At 48.8% G+C, this 6819-nt stretch overlaps 1 pseudogene; it reads left to right on the top strand.

Moving 5' to 3' along the window:
• LOC136942290 (transcriptional enhancer factor TEF-3-like) overlaps nt 1–6410 on the top strand; it is a 34350-nt pseudogene extending 27940 nt beyond the window's left edge.
• Nucleotides 6411–6819: the final 409 nt, after the last annotated feature.

The raw sequence follows: 6819 nt of genomic DNA on the forward strand, positions 1-6819 counted from the left end.
CATTCCATCCAACACAGCTGACTGATCTAATGAAGACCCATGATGAACGGTGGGAGGTGTTTACATTCTGATTGAACACTTGTTGACTGAAAAGAGTTTAATCTCTCCAAAGTCCCCTCTCCATCCAGCAGAGCTCCACTGGTCAGACAGGAACCTGTTGTCGTGACAAACAGGCTCGGGAATCTAACATTCCTGTTGTCTGCTGTCTCCCCAGTGACACATCAACACGGAGACACAAACAGGGGCGTGCTAGCACGCTGGCGGCATGGGCGCTGTCTGAGAACAGCCCTGGAGACTCAGGGAGGAGGACGCAGGAAGGGTGAGGACCTCTTCTGAAGACCACCTCTGTGTGTGCGTGTGTCGCTCCACAGAAAAAAGGCCTGGTCTGGTGCGCCTGGAGGGGAGGGCTGGGAGTGGGGATGGGCTCTGGTGGGTGGGGTGGGGTATGGTGTGGTTTGGTGGGGTGTGGCTGTGGTGGGCTGTGGTGGGGTGGCTGGGTGGGGGTGGTGGTGGGGTGGGGTGGGGGTGGCTGGGGTGGGGTGGGTGTGGTGTGGTGTGGTGGGGTGTGGTGGGGTATGGTGGGGTGTGGTGGGGGTGGGGTGGAGTGGCTGGGTGGGGTGTGGTGGGGTGGGGTGGGGTGGCTGGGGTGGGGTGTGGTGTGGTGTGGTGGCTGGGGTGGCTGGGGTGGGGTGTGGTGGCTGGGGTGGGGTGGGGTGTGGTGTGGTGGGGTATGGTGGGGTGTGGTGGGGTGTGGTGGGGTGTGGTGGGGTGGGGGTGGCTGGGATGGGGTGGGGTGGGGGTGGGGTGGGGTGGCTGGGGATGGGGTGGGGTGGGGTGGGGTGTGGTGGGGTGGGGTGTGGTGGGGTGTGTGTGGTGGGGTGTGGTGGGGTGTGGTGGGGTGTGGTGGGGTGGGGTGTGGCGTTGGGGAGGCTTGGGGACAGGCTTGGGGACAGGCACCATGTGTTGGTTTTGGGGTTTGGGGACAGCTGAAGCTTCAGCTTGTTCCTGTATCACATGTCCTTCATGACACAGTGACAGTGGCCTTGCCACCACTGGGTCTCAGTCACACACACTCACACACACTCCCTGACCCAGTCCCAACACTCACACACACTCTCTGACCCAGTCCCAACACTCACACACACTCACACACTCTCTCTCAGACCCAGTCCCAACACTCACACACACTCACACACTCTCTCAGACCCAGTCCCAACATTCACTCACACACACTCACACACACTCTCTAACCCAGTCCCAACACTCACACACACTCACACACTCTCTCTAACCCAGTCCCAACACTCACACACACTCACACACAACTCTCTGACCCAGTACCCAACACTCATACACACTCACACACACGCTCTGACCCAGTCTCCAACTCTCACACACACTCACACACTCTCTCTGACCCAGTCCCAACACACACTCACACACACTCTCTGACCCAGTCCCAACACACACTCACACACACTCACACACATTCTCTGACCCAGTCCCAACACACACTCACACACACTCTGTCACCAGCCGACCCTCCATGTTTACCAACCCAGTCCAGTGTGTCCCACCAGGCCCCCACTGTCCACAGAGCAGCACTATACTGAACACTGACACACACTCACACTCCCCATGATGAATGAACCCTGTCAGGGTCTTCACACACGTCTGCCTGGTGTTGTTGTTGGTCTGGTGTTGTTGTTGGTCTCCGCGGTGGGTCACCGTCGGGTCACCTCTCACTCCCAGAGTTACGACAGGAATTCCTGATCCACGCTAGAATACCGCAGGAATTCAGGAGTCTGTAGATGACGGCCGGACATGTTTCCGATCCGGGGCTGGGTGCTGTTGGGGCGAGCGAGCGTGCGCAGGGCGAGCGAAGTGCGCCGGCCGGCTCCCGGCTCAGCCCTGACGCCTGCTCTTCTCCTGATTTAGAGGGCGCGTCTTGTTCCCTCTTTGATCCTGCGAGCCCGGGCCGAGGCTCGTCTGGCGTGATCACGTCTGACATGTTTCATATCTGCGCTCCTCTCCCGCTGCCAGGCAGCAGCGGCTGCCTGGCGTCCTGCTCTGCTGTAAAAGTGTCAGGGCTTCAGGAACACGCTAAAGAGGTCTGGAGAGGAGGAGGGGGGAGCCGGGGGAAGATAGCAGGGGAGGCTGACTGCGTTAGCCAAGTGGTCTAGGCTGAACTTCCTGTCTAGTGTTCTGGAATGGGGAGGGAGCCTGTCTGCCTGTCTGTCTGTCTGCCTCTCTGCCTGCCTGCCTGTCTGTCTGTCTGTCTGTCTGCCTCTCTGCCTGTCTGTCTGCCTCTCTGCCTGTCTGCCTGCCTGCCTGCCTGCCTGCCTGTCTGTCTGTCTGTCTGTCTGTCTGCCTCTCTGCCTGTCTGCCTGCCTGCCTGCCTGCCTGTCTGTCTGTCTGTCTGCCTCTCTGCCTGTCTGCCTCTCTGCCTGTCTGCCTGTCTGTCTGTCTGTCTGCCTGTCTGTCTGTCTGTCTGCCTGTCTGCCTGTCTGCAGTCAGGCAGGGACGTGATGTGTGCTCTCAGTCATGCGGGTGTGTTTGTGGGGGTGTGTGTGCGTGCTCAATGATGAGTGTGTGTGTGTGTGCTCAATGATGAGTGTGTGTGTGTGTTAAATTATGTGTGTGTCAGGATAACTAGATAAATACAGTAGCACCAAGGCCAGGGTGGTAGAGTCTTTGAAGATGTGTGTGTGAATGCGTGTGTGTGTGTGTGAGTGTGTGTGTGTGTGTGTGTGTGTGAATGCGTGTGTGTGTGTGTGTGTGTGTGTGCGTGCTGGCCAGGCGAGCCAGCCTGTCTCACAGTACTGTATTGATGTGGGTTCTCCTCTCTACACATGCTAGTTAGGCGGCGCCTCTCTCTCAGAGACAATTCTGCTGGGTGACACACCTGTGTTTACAGTCAAGCCATCGTGTCAACAGTGTGTGTGTGTTTGTGTGTGTGTGTGTGTTTGGGTGTGTGTGTGTGTTTGTGTGTATGTGTGTGCGTGACAGTGTGTATCTATGAGAGGCCGTATAGGCCATAATTCATACTTGGTCTCACATACACGCCATGACCTCACATATATACCATCATACTCTCACATATATACCATTATACTCTCACATATATACCATCATACTCTCACATATATACCATTATACTCTCACATATGTACCATTATACTCTCACATATATACCATTATACTCTCACATATATACCATTATACTCTTGCACATAAACTACTTGGTCTCACATACAACACCATAACCTCACATATATACCATTATACTCTCACATATATACCATTATACTCTCACATATATACCATTATACTCTTGCACATAAACTACTTGGTCTCACATACAACACCATAACCTCACATATATACCATTATACTCTCACATATATACCATTATACTCTCACATATGTACCATTATACTCTCACATATATACCATTATACTCTCACATATATACCATTATACTCTTGCACATAAACTACTTGGTCTCACATATACACCATTATACTCTCACATATATACCATTATACTCTCACATATACACCATTATACTCTTGCACTTAAACTGGCATACTCTCTTACACACACACAAATACCCTCTTATATGCACCATCATACTAAAGTATGACAATATATGTAAGAGACAAATAGTATGTGTGAAACAGAATGTTAGTATATGTACGAGAATAACAGGATGTGTAAGAGAGAATACTTGTCTATGTAAGAGAGAATACTTGTCTATGTAAGAGAGAATACTTGTCTATGTGAGAGAGAATACTTTTCTATGTGAGAGAGAATACTTGTCTATGTGAGAGAGAATACTTGTCTATGTGAGAGAGAATACTTGTCTATGTGAGAGAGAATACTTGTCTATGTGAGAGAGAATACTTGTCTATGTGAGAGAGTTTGATTGAAACGGAAGGCAGTTTGATTGAAAAGGAAGTAGTACTGAATTCTCAGTTCCTGATTGGCTTACACATGAAGAAGGATTTGGGGTAGATGTAGCTAACGCCCACCTTCCCTATCAAGACGAGACTGACTGACATGACAAGATGGATTCATTAATAACATTTTGCATACTCCAAATCCTGCGGCGTCATTGTCAGAAATGTTGTATCAAAGACGACAGCCATACACGGGGGCTGTTTCTAACGCTAACGTTGACAATGAAATGCACCGGCTCTTCAGACCTGGATCAGGTGCATCAAGGAGCGGCAGCAGCCCTCTGTCAGGAGCTAGTCTTAATGCCAGCCAAGTGATGGCGCAATCCCAATATCAAACTCCACAGTATTTCGGTTAAGACTAACTCCTGACAGAGTGCTGCTGCCGCTCCGTGATGCACCTGATCCAGGTCTGAAGAGCCGGCGCATTTCATCGTTAGCGTTAGAAATAGCCACTGTGGATGGCTGTCGTCTTTGATTCCAACATTTCTGACAACGATTCAAGCAAATCCACTAAAAAACTCAAATGTAGAACTCCATAGTTGTTTAGGAAGCTATACCGACCCCCACTACTTGAGTCAAAAGTCCTAGATCAGTTTTTCAATTGATGAAACAAACTATCATTTAAATTAAAGCCAATGCCTGTGTGAATACCGTCCCGTGGCACTGGGGTTTTAACCGTTGACGTCTTTAATTAGCCGAGTGGTCTTTACACCCTTGGCTACTAACCTAAACTTCAATGCCACAACCTGAATTTGATGTAAATCTGTTCACAACATTTTCCAGTTGGGACTTTTAAGATCCTATTTGAGTGTAGGCCCCTATGCCCGATGAGTGCCCGCACCCATTCACTGCAACGAAATAGCTTCATGGATCCGACTCGGAATCTGAGCTGAGACGCCTTGACAAAAAATGTGTTTGGCGTGTGGTGCGTTTTGGAATTGTTATTGTGATGTGTTCCCATCGTATTTAAGACGAAATAGTTTACAAAGAAGAGGTTTGTTAATGTGACTGTATACATATCTCACTCATACTGGCTAATCAGTTAACACGTTAAAGTAGCTTAGTCTACATCCAAAGTCGCTGTCGTGAAACTAGCCTCATTTTCACAAAAAGCTTTGGGGTAAAATTAAAAACCTTTAAAAACGTCTACATTTATCCAATATTATTGTGCACAAGTATTTTAGTATAGTTAATATGTAATTTAATTCCATAATGTCTCCAGGAATAACTGTAAAAACGTATTTCAGGAACGGGTCTGTCCTCCCTACATTAACGCCGCAGCATTTGGAGTATTCAAAATGTTATTAATAAGTCCAATGGCTTCATTAAGCCGCCCACTCTCTGCCATCTTGCCATGTCACTCAGTCTCGTCTTGATAGGGAAGGTGGGCATTAGCTACATCTACCCCAAATCCTTCTTCATGTGTAAGCCAATCAGGAACTGAGAATTCAGTACTACTTCCTTTTCAATCAAACTGCCTTCCGTTTCAATCAAACTCTCTCACATAGACAAGTATTCTCTCTCACATAGACAAGTATTCTCTCTCACATAGACAAGTATTCTCTCTCACATAGACAAGTATTCTCTCTCACATAGAAAAGTATTCTCTCTCACATAGACAAGTATTCTCTCTCACATAGATAAGTATTCTCTCTCACATAGACAAGTATTCTCTCTTACACATCCTGTTATTCTCTTACATATAGTAACATTCTGTTTCACACATACTATTTGTCTCTGACATATATTGTCATACTTTAGTATGATGGTGCATATAAGACGGTATTTCTGTGTGTGTAAGAGAGTATGCCAGTTTATGTGCAAGAGTATAATGGTGTATATGTGAGAGTATGATAGTGTATATGTGAGAGTATAATGGTGTATATGTGAGAGTATAATGGTATATATGTGAGAGTATAATGGTATATATGTGAGAGTATAATGGTGTATATGTGAGAGTATAATGGTATATATGTGAGGTAATGGCGTGTATGTGAGATCAAGTATGAATTAAGGCCTATACGGCCTCTCATATGTATCTGCTGTACAGAAACACAGTTGCCCTGGCAGGTGGACTGTGACAGAGCAAACATGTTATTGAGCCGTGCACTCCTGTCATCGGGACTGTACAGTCACCACAAACCCTGGAGGACAAAGGGAATCTCATCTGTGGCATTAGTACATTCCTTCTTCGTGTCGTAATGTTGGAGTCAACATGCTTGTTTTTCTTGTTTGTGTTTTTGTTTCTATATATATATATATATATATATATATATGTATATATATATATAGATGTTCCAGATGGACCAGAAAATGGAGTCTGTTCTCCAGATCCTGGTGGATCAGTTCAAGCCGAGGGCGGACCTGCTGCGGAAGCCCCCGCCCACCTCCAGCTCCAGGGTCACCGTCATGAAGCGCATGGGAGTCAGCATGGACGAGGGGCAGTGATGTCATCACCGTGGGACGCCGGCGATGGGGATGTCATTGCCACGGGACCACCGTGGCCTCCAGGTGTGGAGATTTCAACCGCCTGGCTGGCTGGGGGGGAGGGTGGGGGGCGACGGGGGGGAAACCATACAGGAAAAACTATGTTTCCCAGCAGCCCCCTCTCTCCCCATTCACAAACCTTCCTCAGCTGTTTTCTCTGTCGCTGACCTTTGACCCAAGAGGAGAGGAACTTGACCTGGGCTGGGATCCTCCACCTGAGGGCGTCTGAGGGCGTTGGGGTCAGGTGGACACCCAGGAGTGTGGCCTGAGAAGGCTGGTTTTCCTCCCCACTGTGTTCTGGGTGTGTGGGACTACAAGGGCTTCTTCTTTCCTGTCCACAGCCCCCCCTCCTGTCCACAGCCCCCCAGGC

This window comes from Osmerus mordax, chromosome 4, assembly GCF_038355195.1.
Source record: "Osmerus mordax isolate fOsmMor3 chromosome 4, fOsmMor3.pri, whole genome shotgun sequence".
Taxonomy (NCBI): domain Eukaryota; kingdom Metazoa; phylum Chordata; class Actinopteri; order Osmeriformes; family Osmeridae; genus Osmerus; species Osmerus mordax.